Source organism: Marmota flaviventris, chromosome 6 (genome assembly GCF_047511675.1).
Source record: "Marmota flaviventris isolate mMarFla1 chromosome 6, mMarFla1.hap1, whole genome shotgun sequence".
Lineage (NCBI taxonomy): Eukaryota > Metazoa > Chordata > Mammalia > Rodentia > Sciuridae > Marmota > Marmota flaviventris.
This window is the reverse complement of record NC_092503.1, coordinates 75,879,264-75,896,588: the sequence shown is the minus strand read 5'-3', so window position 1 is coordinate 75,896,588 and position 17,325 is coordinate 75,879,264. Positions and strand designations below refer to the sequence as shown.

Sequence of the window (17,325 nt, the reverse complement as noted above, 5' to 3'; positions counted from 1 at the left end):
CTCTGTGACCCTGAGGAAGAGCTACTGCTACAAGTCGAGCTTGGGGGCATTGAGGTCCAGAGGTGGAGTTGCTGAAACTTAAGGGCCTACTCCGGTCCAGCAGCTGGAGGAGGAGGAGCTGCTGGTTCCGAGAAACCGCCAGGGACAAACGCGGTTTCCAGACGCGAGTCCCTATGCCCCGCAGTTTAAACTGATGTAAGAAGTTTACATGGGGCCTGCACGGCGCTCTCCAGATAAAAAATCCTCTTTTCCTCCTCCACTTCTCTCTCTTTTTCTCCTGGAGCAACTAGAGGGGCAAATCTCAAACCTCGCAGAAATCTGGTACTTAAAGTCCACAGAACAAACAAGCTGGAAAGCCTTGCTCACGAAACTGCGTCCAAGCACTTAGAAATACTCCTAGGGTGCGAGGGTCGCCCTGGAAGGACAAAAATTCTAGCTCCCTTAATCCCACCCACGCATGGCTTGGGGAACCTTAGCAATAGGGCCTCACCACCGCTGGCTTCCTCGGACTTAAGTGAATCCAGGCTCAAATTCCCAAACTGAGCTGGACCAGCTGCCCCCGACCGGGCGGAGCCGTGAGTGGCAGACTGCAGCGCACCTTTACCTCGGTTCCTAAAGAAGGGGCAAAGAACCTCTCCTGGGCACAGGAAGAAAGCACCCCAAATTGGCTGGGGGGAGTTATGGATTTCAATACGATGGCGAAGCCGTGGTGCTAACAAGGCCTTTTCCCAACCTTAGGGCGTGCTCCAGCTGGGACAGAACTAGACCCTGGCGCTTTTCAAGTAATGAAAGTGGGAGCAGAACGCATACTGGTGGGAGGAAACGTTCGCTTTTGAATGTGAATGTGCCAGTGTGAGTGTGAGTGCGCCCGTGTGCACGTGTCCGTGTATGCATGTGTACGTGCGCATGTGCACCTGCACATATATAAATGTGGGAGAGGATCTATGTTTGCGGGAAGGTGTCCGCCTGACACTTTGGAGAAAAAAATGTCTTTTTCAAGTGGGAGCTACGTTAAAGAAAGTTTTAAAACTGAAACAGGCCTCTTGCAGGAAAGACCAGCGGGATTCTGTTAAAAAAAAAAAAAGTCACCTCAGAAATGGGTTGATCTCAGGGACCTGGAGAGAAAGGGAGGGGCAAAGATCCTTGTGTGTCCATATACAGTACATCCGTTCTATTTTTCTTGGTGCAGTTTAAAATTGGACAGTTAAGAAAGATTCTTAAAAAAAATCAGATCCCTCAGTACACACTATACACAGCTTTGTATACTTGATATATGCATGTGTAGTTTGCTACTTCATCTTACCTGATTTATAAGATACTGTATTTATAAACAAGTGTTTATTTTTAAGTTCCATAGGTAAAAACCCCACACAGCAGAACTTCATTCTCTAGATAGATTTTTTCTTTTTCTTCTTCTTCTTTTTTCTCTTATATTTGACAATCGCTGTTAAGAGGTTTTACCCTTACGTTTGATTTCCCCTGCACGGAGACCTCATACAGGGAGACGATCAGTCCTGTCATTAGGAAAGTATGTTCTTGGCCTCTGAACTCGGGGTGCAACTGGTGGTCCCAGAGTTTCCAAACTGAATCCAGACTTCCTTCCCACACATAAAAAGACTTTTATTATTAGCTAAAAGACTAACCGAACTGAACAAGAGAAATACAGAAATAGGAGGGGGAGTTGGTGAGTAATGGCTGAATCCAACCACCAACAGGGGTATTTGGCTGTGTTACTTTGTAATTTGGGAATGAGACATATCTTAATTGGGGACCTAAATAACAGATATCACTGTGATCACAATGCTGCTTACCTGAACTAGGTCTCCCTCTCTCAGCCCTCGCTGCCCCTACCTTTCTTCCTTCCTTGTACCTATTCTTCTTGCTCCTCCCTCTAATCCGAGTTAATGAAAATAATAAGTTACAACCAGTATAAGTTTACAAGGGCTACGGGACTAAATTCAGGAGGCCGGGATTTGATGACTGCGCCCTCGCGAACCTCCTCCTTGTCTGGTCTGGAGCTGCAGCTGTAAATCCAGGATTGGAGGAGAAAGAGATCCAGAGCCGCAATTCCTCTCTGCTCTGTGAGGTCGCGGACTCGCACGCAGACGTCGTCTTCTCACAGGTCGTCCACAGTCGCCTTCTCTGCCAACAATCCACGGAGACTGAGGCCCGCTAATCAAAGAACCCGCGCAGACAGTGAAAGAACTCTATCAGGGCTCCTCAAACTCAGACTCGGTCCGGGGGGCCATAGAGTTTCTCTTCCAATGATTTTTGAAATCATTTATCATTTCTGGCTGGATCTCAGGGGAAGTGAGTCATTTCGGGAGAACAAATGAGAGTGTACTCCTCCTCGGAGGGTAAGCTGGACTTCACTCCTCCTCCTCTCATCCCCAGGTTCTCCAGTTTGCAGAAAGGAAAGATAAAGGGAGGAAGGAGGCTTCTAACTGATCGCATCAAGGGAAGTGAGGAAGTAATGAACCTGCAATGTGTGCGGAAGAAAATTCCATGCGCTGGATGAGTGAGCTTCCCTTCGTGTTCAATTTCCAACAATATCTGTTCTACCTCCAGAACACACTGAAAGAATCGCCGCCTTCTCTTCCATGTTCGTTGACTCACACTCTTCCCACAACATCACAGGTTAAGGGGTCAATAACAGAAATGTTCCAGAAGGCCACACTTTTATCTATCTCAAATCTGATCCAAATGTAAGATGGCTTGTAGGAAGTAATGAAATTAACACAGAGGTGTGAATGAATACCTGAAGATGGGTGATTGGACGTTGCTAATATCAATGTTGCAACAAATAGATTTGGACATAAACTGAGACAATGAAGGAAAAACTAAATAATATTCTCTAATGAGTATTCAAATAATCTATGTAAAATCACGTTTAAAGTAATGTTTAAAATATGCAGCTTCATATTCTTTGAATTAGATATGTAATGCTATTTTCCCTATAAACAAAGATTACCTTGAGTTTGCCAGTTTAGCAAAATGAATTGAAAATGGCCCTGCTCAAGAGTCACTGTCTTTGGTATTTATGTCTCACTATGTTTCCCTTGAACTCCTGAGGTCAAGCTTTCCTCCTGCCTCAGTCCTCCACCTGAGCCTCCCAATTACCTAGGATGACAGGCTTATGTCACCCTGTTGGGCTTTGGTGTTTAACTATTCATAAAAATTAGCCCACCTTCAATTGGTTGTAAATTGGGCCCTGTTTCTGGATTTTACATTGGTAGTTACTACAGTTCTTAAGCAATGAAAATTTTGTGCACATTCATATCATCTGTTAAAACTATAAACAATGAAGAATGTGTCTGAAATTTATTCATATTTTTGTTCTGACAGATGAGGCATTTTGATTTCAGCTGAATGACAGGACTTTAAACAAAGTAATTTAAAGCTAGCAATAGAATTGTGCAAAAAGAAGTAAGCTATTGAGAACTAGTATTAGCATAGGCAATGGATTCTGGATTTAAACCCATGGCAAAAAATTGAATAGAAGCCATCAATATCTTTTCTACATAACTTGTTTTTGTTTTCACTTTCAATTGTGCATACTCTTCCGTCCTTTAAGAAGTGGATTATGAACAATTCAGGTAGCTAAAAATTGGAAGAGAATAGGGTTTTTGCCTTTTCAATATAAAACCTTAAATTTTGTCTCAAATAAAGCATCACATTAGAAAATATTTCCAAACTGGGATTTCAGCAAAAAGCCATGAGTCTCTTTGAACAAAAGTCTAAAGAGTGGTAGTAACAAGATGAACTCTATCAAAAACTGTATATGTTCTGGAAACATTGCTTGAAAAGAATCTCAGCATACACAAAACTGTACTTCCAAATTATGTCACACAAAGGAAAGGGGAGGAAAAAACTACTTCAAGCCAAGTAAATTTAGTATAACTAGCATTTCTAGAAAAACGTTAACGTTTTCACGTTCACCTTTAGTCTTTGGTGCGGTTCCTTCTCAAATTACATAAAATGTACTTTAAGAAGCACTCACTACCTGCTACAGATGTCCAGGAAAACTGAATTATGGAAGTCGGAAACATATGGCAGTTGCCTATTGTACAGGGAAGGTACATATGAAAGTTATAAATTTCTTTCTTTAAGTCAGCATTGTAAACGCATTTTTATAGGGTTCACAGTATGTATTACATCTGTAGACTTAATTTTTGAAATATATGTTTTTTTTGAGATATTTGTAATTTTTGATTCTAAAAAAAACCTCATCTCCATATATTAGAAATAAAGAAAAACTCCAATAAATACAAATAAATAGGCAGAAGGGCAAACATTTTTCTTTTATTTCCCAGCTGGTTATACTGAAAAGGACATCAGGTCATCTATTGGCAAAGGATTACTCACAATACAGGAGGTGCCCTTCAGTAGAGCAAGCTGCATTTATTGAGCTGTGAAGAAGCAGAGATATCTACTTGAGCAAAGCCAACTTGGGACCTACATTAAAACCACCAGATTAAAAACTGGACCATGCAAATTTCAAAACTGTAATGATTCAAATTGTTCTTGAGAAAAAAAAAAAACCGACTTCTTGTCAACCATTTTTTCCATCATAATATTAGTTTTAATCTTGTTTCATTTAATGTTTTTGAAGCCACATTTTGATTGCAATAATTTAAATGACATATTCAGTTTATTAGTAGATACTAAGTACTGCCTACTGCCAAAATATCTTCCCTTATGCCTTCAAAGCTGCTTTAAAACAATCCCTGTTCTTCTACCTTAACCCTTGTGTTGTCTTTAAATTTAAATTTAATTATATGAATTTTAAGAGTCATATCGCTCTCCTTGCAGTTTATTTGGAGAAATGTGGTTATAGTGAATGTTCTTGGACAAAAAAAAAAAATGAGTTTAAACATATATTCCTTTACTCTAAAAGTGGGGCAGTTGCCTACAGGTTAGGTAGCTCTGGGTTACCATCAAAAAAAAAAAAAAAAAAAAAAAAATCCTTAGATTTCTGTACTGGAAGGGAATGGAAATGTCCAGACTAATCTCTGCTCTGTTGCGCTGGAATGAAATTTGCTGGAGAGGAGAAATAATACAAAATCATAGCAGATGCGCCCTTCCCAGGCAGAAGTTTTGTTTGATTGTGTTTTGGGGGTCTCTTCTGTGATCAGTGGCAGAGTGGTTGTCTGTACAGGTTTTCTGTTCTTTTCCAGTTTCTGCCTTGCTGAGGGGATCCTCTTGGCCAGGCTTTTGATCACTTCTTATGTGAGTCGGTAAGAAATCGAGTATTTAATATTATGGGCTCCCAGATAGATGGGAGGAATCCCCGAAGTGCAAACTATCAGATTCCTTTCCATCCATCTATGGAAAACTGGACAGGGAAATTTCCCCACTTCCTTCTTTACAAAGTTTTGGGTCTCTTCCTGAGTCCCCACCTTGCCCTGCCCAGGCCATTCAGCGTCTCATTTGCATTTATAATTAGTTCTAGAGAGGGACCCCAAACTGCCTTCAGTGGAGTGCACGCTTAGTTGGGTTTTATTAATATTTTAAACTAGCATTTGATTTGATTTAATAACGACAGAAGAAAAGTTTTTTAAGCCAGTCATTTCCAGGGGCACCCTAGAATCCAAGAGGTGGATCCCATCGGTAAAACATTCAAGAATTCACATTTCCGACGAGATTCCACAAGTGAAATTAAAATTTAGTCTGGCTTTCCGAAGTTTGTATTGCTTTGGTCCAATATCTGCGTTTTCTTTCATTTTTGTTTCCTTTCTTTCTGGTGTTGGTACTTTTTTTTTTTTTTATTGCTGAAGACAATATGATTTACAGTTTGACTGAGAGTTGCATTTCTGTTTAGAAGGTAAAACGTCCAAGTCAGTTAGCCAAATTATTCCCCGACGGCTCCAATATTGCGCCAGAGTCCCGGAGTCAGTTATTTTTATGTCTGACTGTATTTCAAATGTTCAGGGTGATAAATAAAACCGGCCTCAAACTTCAACTATCTCAGTGTGATGAGGAACAATGACAAAAATTAACCCAGCCAAAGCATTGGGGTTCTCTCGAGCCGATGGAGCATAAATCAGAGTCGCGGCGGCGTGGGAGCAGCGCGGGATGCAGCCGCTGGACTCTTCCAGGTGGAGCGAGTAGGGCTTCGCTGCGGGGGTTCCAGCGGGGATCGAATCATCTGGGAAAGGAACTTGTTGGGGGAGAAATGCATGGACACGCCTAAGTGATCCCCTAATTCATCTATCATCATGAATTCTCCACTGGTGTGTGTGTGTGTGTGTGTGTGTGTGTGTGTGTGTGTGTGTAAACTCAGAGAGGACTTGGGAGGTAAATTTGGGGAAAGTGTTTAAGGAGTAAAAATCCCCGACTCCACAGCTCTCTCCGGATCCCAGAGGAGTTCCTCTGATTGCACAAGTCACTTGAAAGGGAAATTCCTCTCAGCCATTAATAATTACTTTTCTTATGGAAAATCAGGGAAGGCTTCCTGGGAAGTTCTCCTCCGCGGCGTAGCCGCTTGGAGTCCGGAACCCTCAGGCGTATTTACTTCCTAGCGCATCTGTGGGATTCTGGCATCCGGCTCACACGAACCCGCGCTCCCTTCCTGGGATCGAAGTGGCTAGACGCCGTCCCTCGGGGCGGGGCTGTGTGTGCGTCAGGCAGGGCAGGAGGTTAGTCGCGACCAGTGTCCGCTGGCGCTCGCCACCAGTTTGAGAGCCCAGGCCCAAGATTCCGAGCCTGAGCCTGGGTGGCGGAGCTTGGACGCCACAGGGAGTTGGGGGCCGCGGAGCCGCGGGTTTCTGTTGATAAGTGCAAAGAACAGCCCCTATTGGTGCTAAGTGCACAGTAAGTGCGAAGAATAAATACATCATCTCTCAGAGAGTCTGTCTTGAAAGGGTCTATCAGCCCACTGCGGTTCAGAGCCAGCCGAGGGTTTGGAGATTAGTGCGGGCTCCTGTGCAGCGCCTGCTTCTCCCGGAGTCGGTTGGGCAGGACGCGCAGACTGGGCTGCCGAGCGCCACTCGCCTCTCTGGGAGCTAATAATGTTCATCAAAACCCTCAGCAACAGCCGAACCCATCAGACCTCACCATCACCCAAACTGGGTCTCGGGCCTCGCCGGCATCCCAGCCTAAGAGGCGACCGAAACGCGGGGTACAGAGCGTGGCGCGTTTGTGTGCGTGCGCGTGTTAATTCGCCTTAGGCTGTCAGTCTCAGTTACTGCAAAAGCGCCGAAGAGGAAATGGAACGTGGGAGACCAGGCTATTACTGTCTTCTGGCTGCTTAAATTAAGAATTCATTTTTAAAAATAGTTTCAGAGCAAAGTTTAGTGAAAACTTAAGCCCCTCCATAAAGAGCTCTAGTCCCAGGCGGCACAGCCCCTACTTTCCTGCCTGCAGCTCCTGGGAGTTGGGTGTTCACCGCGTTGGCTGCGGAGCTTTGGTTGGTGGCCGCGTCCTGGGAAGCTTGGGCCTTCTTGTGGCGTCGGCGCTCCGCGGTGCGCGCACCCCACTCACGCCCGGCTCGGCGTTCCCGGGCCTTCGCGGACCTAGCCAGCCGGGTCGCCCTTCGCTTTTCCTCACAGGCGGAAACCCGAATACCCTGGAGCCTCGGGCCTCCGGCCTCGTCCTGAGCCTTGGCCTTTCGCCCGCTAGGCTCTGGAGGATTCGAAAGCGGGGGAGGTGGACAGAGCTTGGCCCGTGACGCGATTCCGCATGCGTTTGTCTCCTGACCCTAACCACCACACGGCCTTAACCTCGGCGTTACAGCCGGGATAATAATCCTTGCCTGGCTGGCCTCGCTGGGTGGTGGCAGAATAATATATTCCAGTGGGGAAAGAGAGGCGGTGCAGAGGCACGGTCAACTCTCCCTCGGTGTGGCTCTTCACAGCCGTCTCAGATTTGGGTGGAGGTGGAATTCAGGGTTTGCTACACTTCCGCAGAAAGGGGCTCGTGGGCAGTTAGATTTTGTTGAGCTCCGCCGCCCCATTGCTGCGAGCGAGTAGGCACCAACGGGGCACCGGGTCGGGACACTTGGCGCCCTCTGGGGACCGTTAGCAGCACTGCCCGGAGCTGGCTTGGGGCGGAGCAGCCTTTCCTGGCATAGACTGCAAGCACACCCAGTCTCTTCCAGGCTCCCAATTCCAGGTTGCAAGCTGACCTCTCCGTTTGGCTGTCACTGGCAGCTTTGAGAGACCCCAGAACCTGGGACTAAGCTGTGCTCGAACCTAGGTTAAAAGGGAAGGGGTGTACGTTGCCTTCTTGGGAGAAGTTTAGAGAAGTCACTAGCTGCGGTCAAACTTCCACAGAGAGAGATTCTCCCAACACTTTACAAAATTATAATGCCATTTGGAAAAAGAAACATCCACATGGATGGAGAAAAGACATTTGAAAATACAAAGGTAATTAGAAGAAGGAACCCGAAAGTAATGTTAATATATGTGTTCTTGCAACTGAGTGAGTGTTAACTCCAGAGTTTTAATGGAACTCACGAACCAAGCAAGACTTAAGTACCTCCAAACCCTGGGCTAGCTAAGGGATACTTCCCAGTGAAGTTCCCACGACCTGTAACAGTTATCTCCCCAGATAGCAAAAGGGGAATGAACTTCTATTTTATTGTCATTTCCATTTACAATCCCAGGACATTTCATCTAATAACCTTTTTTGACTTCTCTCATTAGTGAGTTTTTTTGTTTGTTTGTTGTTGTTTTTTTGAAAGGCACATTTCACAAGTTAACAGCTAGGTCAACTCTTTCAAACTGCCCCATCTTGAATGAAAGCTGACTAAAAACAAATGAAAAGTAACCGGTATATAGGAGGGCGATCCAAGATAGTTATGGACTCTGGGTTGCACAGTTATTTCTAAGATTTCTTTTTAAAAAATGAAACATTTTGGGGCAGTTACAGTTATATTAGTACATGTTGTGGAAATAAGCTTGCATTTAGAGAAAAATTATTAGAAACAGCTGTGATGTTAATGTTTCAAAACCCGAAGTACTCAGTATGCTCCGTATCGACTTTTCATCATGATTTTTTCGTGTGCATCCACATAATGCATACTCTCTGTGTGTAATACAAGACACTTGTTTAATAAAGCAAACTATTGTCTGTGTCAGGGAGATTTGGTCCTCTCCCCCTCTCCCAATCCATGTGCAGAGCAGATCAAAGACCTGAATTACCTCTGCCTTTCCAAAGGCAGCCAGATGGTGTCTTGATTTTTCTGCAGATTTTTTTTTTTTTTTTTTTTTTTTTAGCAGTACAATTCAAAGTCCTAAAGATGCAACAGATGAAAGCCCTACTCAGGTAAATTATTATTTTTTTAATGTCATGCATACCTTACTTTATCCCACTAAGGTTTTGAAAACCCTTGTGAGACCGCATATAATAAACACAGTAATGATGAGTAAAGCTTGGGACTGGTTAAAACTGAAATTACAATCCAGGTTCAAGATGAAAAAAAATAAGAATTTTGATATGCATGGGGGACACTAGACAGTTATTAAAGAGGAACTTTAAATTTGCCTCTGAGTTCCCTAGCAATAAGAGTAAAAAGTAAAATAAGATCCTCCTCAAACACAAGGAGACATCATATCAGTTCCTTAAAATAAGCAATATATTCTCTAAGGTGATGATGATATTTGCAGCATCAACAGTGGCATGTTTTACGTGCTGCTCCAACTGAGAGATCAGCTGTCCCTATCTCAGTGGACACACATAGACACTGTTCTTGGTCTATTTTTTCCTTTGTTGTATATGGGGTAAAGCGACTACATAGAGTCAGGCACCTTTCTAGAAAGAACTTTGAAATTAGACTTGTATTCAATGTTGGATTCTGCATTTAGGCTTCTGCTATATCCCTTGGCAAAGCACTTCATCCTTTTCTCTCTGAGACCCCCTTTTCTTTTATTTTCTATTCTTTCTTTCCTTTCTACCTTCCTTCCTTGTTTTTTTTTAAATTCTTTAATTAGAGCTTTATGGTAATGCATAGTAGTTGGTAGTTGGGTTCATCCCGACATACTCATACGTGTATGGAAATCCATTTCCGTTCATGATCCCCTGCTTTTTCCTTCCCCTTTCTCTCCTGTCTTCCCTCCCTTCTGCTATTCTCCTCTATTCTACTAGACTTCCTTTTGTTTGCCTATTGATTTATATTTGATTGTATATATATTGACTAATTTATATTTGATTATATTTGATTCTTTATGTTATCCTATTCTTCTCTCCCCCTTTCTTTTATTGCACTCCAGCTTCTACATATCACAGAAATCATTTAATTTTTGAATTTATGAGTTTGTCCAGTTTCACTTGGCAGGATATTCTCCATTTCTATTCATTTACCAGAAAAAGCCATAATTTCATTCTTTTTCATGGCTAAGTAGAACTCCATTTATATATATATATATTATTTATACATATAAATAATATATATTATATATAATTTATATGTATAAATAATAATATATATATATATATATTATATAATTTATACGTATAAATTATATATATACACACATGCATGTGTGCACACACACATATGTATATACACACATATATACACAATTTCTTGATCTGTTCATTTATTGATGGGCATCTGGGCTGAATCCATAATATAGCTATTATGAATTGTACTGCTGAGAACATTGATGTGACTGTAGTATGCCTGTTTTAGATCTTTTGGGAAAATACCAAAGAGTGAGATAGCTGGATTGTATTGTGGTTGCATTACTAGTTTTTGAGGAATCTCCATACTACTTTCCAGCGTGGTTGTACTAGTCTGCAGCCCCACCAACCATGTAAAGTGTACCTTTTTTCCCCTGTGACCTCTCCAGCATTTATTTTTGTTCATATTCTTGATCATTGCCATTCTGGATGAAGTAACATAAATCTTAGTGTAGTTTTGATTTGCATTTCTCTTTTTTTTTCTAAAGACATTGAACATTTTTCATGCATTTCTTAGCCATTTGTGTTTCTTCTTTTGAGAAATTTCTGTTTAGTTCTTTTGCTTTTTAACTGATTTTTTTGGGGGGGTGTTACAATTTTGGGGTTCTTTGTATATTATCCTGGATATTAATCCCCTCTTGTAGGAACAGGTGGCAAAGATTTTTCTCCTATTCTGTAGATTCTCTCTTTACACTCTTGTTTGCTTTGTTGTACAGAAGCTTTTTAGTTTGATGGCATCCCACTTATTGATTCTTGGGTTTATTTCTTGCACTTTAGGGGTCTTATTAAGGAAGTCAGTGTCACCACCTATATGATGGAGTATTGACCCTGTTTTCTTCCAGCAATTGTAAAGTTTCTGCTCTAATTCCTAAGTCTTTGATCCATTTTGATTTGAGTTTTGTGCAGAATGAGAGAGAGGGGTCTAATTTCATTTTTCTATACATAATTGTCCATGTTTCCCAGCACCATTTGTTAAAAAGGCTATCTTTTCTCCAAGCTATATTTTTGGCACCTTTGTCAAATATCATATGGCTATAGGTATGCGGATTTATCTCTGTGGTGTTTTTTTTTTTTTTTTTAATTCTGTTCCATTGGCCTTCATATTTATTTTAATACCAATACCATGCGGGGTTTGGGAGCTTTTTTCTGTTCTTTTTTAAAGTTCCTTTTAGTTCTACATGATATTAGTGTTCATTTTAACACAACTATACAAACATGGAATACACTGGGAATTGAATTAGAGCAAATTATACAAACATGGAATACATAAATTGCTGTAATTCAGTCTCTAGTATGCCCTATTTCTACCCCTTTCCTTTCCCTGTTTCTTTACTGTTTCTTCTGCTATTTATTTATAGTTTTTGTTTTAATTAGAGCCCTTTGGACATGCATGAAGGTGAGATTCACTGTGGTATATTCATATATGCACATAGTAATGTTAGGTTAGATTCATTCCACCATTCTTTCCTTTTCCCATTCCTCCTTCTACTGCCTTAATCCCCTTCCCCTATTCCATTGATCTCTCTTCTATTTTTCTTGAATCCCCTTTCCTTTTTTTCCTTCCTTCCTTCCATTGACTGTGATTTTTCTGTGAGATCCAATTTTCTCTTTAAATTACAGATAATATATCAATCTATTCCACTGGTTTAAAGAAAGGTTATTCCAGGGCCTGATACCTAAGACGCTTTTTATAAGCGTTAGACTATTATTGCTGCTTTTATTGTCATCATTATACCACAAATGTTAGTTTCCATTCTTCTTTCCACAGTCGCACAGTATTCAAAGGCACTTCTATTTTTGTGTCTCCAGACAATTAAGAATGCCACAATTTGGATTCCAAAATCTGTCAGTAAAGTAAGATGAGCAAGATTTCTGATCCTCTACCTTCTCTTCTTGCCCATGGTGGTTAAAGAGTGGGATTGGTTTCTGGGAGAGATAAGTGGATGCTGATGAGATGGACTCTACCACCTTGAAAGAGCAAAGGTTGAAGTGGGCTAGTCCTTGAGGCTGCACATCCACCTATGGCTCTGTGTAGTAGCCTCACTCTTAGGCACAGGGTTGGGGGCAGCTGCCTGGATTGCCTTGATATTTGGGATAAGTTGTGGAGTGAATATGTTCCAAAAGGGTGTAGACTATCTGAATATTTGGAGGGAGAAAGTAGCACTAAGGCTTTGCAAGCCACTACAGACACTACAGGAAGTTATTATTTTCCTCATGATTGTTGGTTTAGAGAAAACACACACACACACACACACAAACACACACACACAGTAACATACTCCTTTCCCTTTTCTTCCATCACTCTCCCTCTTCCTGAGTAGAGCTTTTAAATTGGGTACTTTCTAAGACCTAAGAGCTATGTTAGAGCCGAGTTCTCTATCCTGGACTCACCACCTAAGACTACCCAGAAATTTTAACTCTGTATTTTTTTTTCTCCTTTTGTTCCTCTTCCTTCTTCTATCTTTATACCTGCTCAGCACATACCAAACTCTCACCCTTATCCTCCTGCTAAAACTTGTGGGTTAATAGGGTTAAATAACAATCCAGTGTGTCTAAGTCCCTATTTAGTCATGTCTTAAGACAAATACAAAGAAGTATATGTGTATATATATATATATATATATATATATATATATATATATATACATACTTCTTTGTATATTTACCTATTCTACTAGATGATAAGCTTCTTTTGGTCAGGAACCTCATAATGTATGTGTTAGTCAGCTCTTTTTCACTGTAGTCAGAACACCTTACAAGAACAACTTTGAGAAGGAATAGTATTTTGGGCTCACAATTTCAGAGATTCAGTCCATGGTCAGCTGACTCCATTTCTCTGGACCTAAGGTATGGGTATAATATCATGGTATCATGGTGGAGGGTTGATGGAGGAAAGGTGTTCAACTCATGGCATCCAAGAAGGAGAAGGAAAGAGAGATGGGGTTGGGAGAGGGAGAGAGAGAGAGAGAGAGAGAGAGAGAGAGAGAGAGATACATATACATACCAGGGATAATATATAATCACCAAGGGCACACACACAGTAACCTACTTCCTCCAGCCACACCCTACCTGCCTATAGTTACCATTCAGTAGTCCATTCACATTATTAATTCATCAAATGGATTAACCCATGTTGATTAACATCAACATGTTGCAGCAACATTTTATGATCCTAAATCCATTTTCCAGCTAAAGTAACCTTGTCTTTCTCTGAATTAACCCTCCTGGCATGTTTTTAAATTGACAAGTAAAACTTGTATTTATGGTGTACAGCATGATGTTCTGATATATGTATACATTATAGAATGGCTAAATCAAGCTTTAATATGTAAATTACCTCACATACATAGTATCTTGTGGTAAGAACACTTAAAATCTAATATCTTCTTGTGGCATTTTATTTCTTCCTCTTTTAGGCACACAACACTCAGAACTTATATTAAAATTATTATAAGCAATGTATTATGTTCTCTTATGTTACACATAAGCTCTATGAGTTCTAGGAAGGTCTCTACATCAGTGTTCCCCAAAAAACTAGCCCAGGGTTTTGTACCATTGTATTCAGTACCTCTTTTGGTGTTACTGTGGGTAGAACCCAGTGATTTATACATGCTAAGAAAGTGCTCTACAATTGAGCTACATTAACTTCCCAATAAATATTTTTGAGTGAATAAAATCTGACCTTTATTCATAACATCCTCTAATTTTGTATAAAAAGAGAGAAGGCTAAGGTTCTGCCATTGTCTTCCAGAGACTGCTAAACTTTAAAGGAACAAGTACACGCATAGGCTTCTTCTGAGTCATGTCTCTATGTCAGCTAGAGGACACGTTATCATCTGTGTGCTTATATGTGACTACAGTTCAAATCATCCAGAACAAAGATCTAGCTCCTTTCCTTAGCTAATACACAGAATATGACAGAAAAGGACTAGGCTTTATGATAACAGAAGAAAGGAACATGGAGCAAGAATTTTTCCCACCACATAAGGATAGGTGTGTGTGGGGGGTCTGCCTAACTCCAGTGTGGTATGCAGCCACAGTCGGGGTCTACCAAGCTGGGGAGGTGCAGTTGGAGAGGCCTGCCTATATTATAGCATATTTTTTTTTGGTCCATTTGTTTAGTTATGTTAGTTAATTCCTTAAAGGTCTCCCATGGTGAAAAGAAGGAGCAAGAATACAGATATACTCTGTTACAGTGTGTGCCCCTTTAGTCCCTTCCTTTAAAAGATTCCAGATAGGACTTTGGGTTGAACCAGTATACTGTTTTTTAGAAAAATCCTGGAGAATAGGATACACTAAGTTCTCACAAATCATCATTTCCTGGCTTCCACTACCAGTGTGATCATTGGGACTGCAGCCCTGCCCCTTCACTCAGTGCCCACCCTAAGCTGGAGCTCCTTTTATTAGAGGGGCTTAATTGGTACTTCTGGAGTTACTGCTCAGTGCCACCAAGTTGCTTCTGCTACTGATATTTCTCCATGCTTAACCTGACTCACCCACTGCAGGGCCTGGGTAACAGGTTGGGTCTTGCACGCACTTTGTATACACTGCTGATGTGTTTCTAGTTTACTTGCTTTTTCCTCTTGCCATGGAACTCCTGCTTCTCCTTTCCCAAGCCTTACCCCACACAGCAGTGAACGTCCTTTTCAGTGAGCTAATGTACTCTGACCATTCTTTCTAAAGGTCCCCTATTTGGTAGATCTAGACATATAGAATGGTACTTCATTTGCACTTCTCCTTAAAGCTGTATAAAGTCCCCACGTGCCCACATATGTATGGAGGGACTGATCTCTGGTTTTTAAACCAGCTAGGTTTCCTTGCACTCAATTGGATCATATTCATCTCAATCTATTTACGGTATACTTATCAAATGTACCATAATACACTTATAAATAAAAAGTACCAGTCATTTATTTTAGAAAATATCCACATTCCAAAAGTTATTTATTAGTCATTGAAATAAATGCTAATGATAGTGTCAAACAATCCTGAATAGCCATGGAATAACCCAATGCTAGTGAGTGGGTCAAGGCACCATTTTGGGCATCTCTCCTCCAATTGGTGACTTGGGGAGCCAGAGGTCTACTCCTTCTTGTAGCTATGCCATTTGGAACTTAGTTTCCAGTTTATTGTGTAAAGTGAAGAGAGTGTATGGAGAAAGATAGCTCAGCCTAGAAGTGACACTTCTGTTTAGTTTCTGTCGACAAGTCAGCCTGAAAGCATCATGCCTCTACTAAGGAATCTGGGGAAATGTAGTGGGGTGTGTGTGTGTGTGTGTGTGTGTGTGTGTGTGTTTGATGACTACCTGGCTTTGTCTCTGTTATAAATTTAGGAAACTGCTCTCTTTTGCACAGGACAAATTCCAAAGCCAGTTTTCTCCAGACTAAAAGAACAGGGAAAGTCAAATCTATTTTCAGTCAGGTATAAAAACTAGAGTACTGTAGGTCAATATTTGGTTTTGCTCTTATGGAACTAGTTCAAGGACAAAGTTCTCTTTGAGGTCAGAGATAATTATATTCCATGGAATTGAAACAAGGTGTCTGGAGGAAGATGAGGATGTGAGGAACCAAAGGATATCCACTTATTGTGGAAACAGCCATACAGTGTTAAAAGCCCTAAATTCATCTATTACAGATTTCCACTGTCTTTTTATTACCAGGGTAGTTGCCAGTGACTTGGAACTTGGGGAGTTTAGCCAACAAGCTGTAGTGATATTCCCAAATCCAGAAATTAATTACCTCTTTTCTGACCTTTTACTCTAAGTGTTAATACATGCTATCAGCACTCCCCCTCCCTTCTCTCTGTCTTGGTTAACATTTTATTTGTATCTTTAATGATTTAACAGATGTCAAGCCTTGTTATTGGTTTGACAAGGGCTGACACTTCTTGAACTTCTTTACCTAGGTCTGGTTCCTTTATGAGGGGATAACAGACCACTGATGTCATTTTCATGTGCTTTGATGGAAGTTTTAGTGTTCAAACTCCCCTGTGGAAGGAGTTTTACACTTCTAAAGTGGTTGCAGCCTTCTTGTTAAGTCCTTTTTCCCAACATGCTCTTGCATTTTACCTTCTCAGTGAGCAATATATTGTAATATCATTTAAAATAGTTGGTTCTATACCACTGTACTCAAATTTTCCAGATGAAAAGTATAGCAGGGAAAATACTATAAATATTCCACTTCTAGGAGAGGTGATGAACTTTGCAAGTTGATCTATCTTGGATCTAAGAGATTAGGAAAACCTCTGTGTTGTCTGTTCCCAGAACAATTGCATTTATTGATTGAAGTAGTCTGACATCATTCTCATTACTGAAGTTGTGTGTCTTGGAGATAAGGCCAGAACCTTGGGAACTGTTTGGCTAATGCTCACTGGCCTTATTCAAAGCACCTAGCAAGCCTCCAGCCAATGGAAGGAATTAAATGGGGACCCATAGAGTGCCAGGAGACTTGTGTCATGAGCTATGCTGACCACGTAGAAGACTTTGCCTTTGCTTTCCAGAGTTTATAGCTGAATAAACTACATGAAAAATAAAAAGTCATTTAACTGTATTAATAGGACAGGAAGAATTGTTGGTAAAACGATTTGGCTGGTATTATTTTAGTGAAAAACAAAAGTCAAAAGGTGATAAAGGAGAAGTCAGAGCTAAGCAAAGAGTAAGAGTTGAGAGTTTGTTTCTGGTGCAGATTCTTTTACTTACAGCCTGTGTGACTTTGGGGAAGTTCTTTAACTTTTATGAGCTCCATTTCCTCAACTGAAAAATGGAGAGAGTACAGTGGATCCTGGCAAATGCATTAACTGATTGTGCAGATCAAATGAGACTGTATATTTATTTGAAAGTGCTTTAAAATGGTAAAGTGCTACATAAAGGTCAAGGCAAACAGAGGCCTTGCTCTTGCATTCTCTCTTCTCACTCACTCCTTT

The 17,325-nt window shown here is 41.0% G+C and overlaps 1 long non-coding RNA gene across 1 annotated transcript in view; it reads left to right on the top strand.

The window, feature by feature from the left end:
• Nucleotides 1–5,926: 5,926 nt before the first annotated feature.
• LOC139706227 (uncharacterized) overlaps nucleotides 5,927–17,325 on the top strand; it is a 101,631-nt gene continuing 90,232 nt past the window's right edge. The window contains exon 1 of the long non-coding RNA XR_011707863.1: nucleotides 5,927–6,098. This is a non-coding gene — a long non-coding RNA (uncharacterized lncRNA). The remainder of the gene's footprint in view (nucleotides 6,099–17,325) is intronic.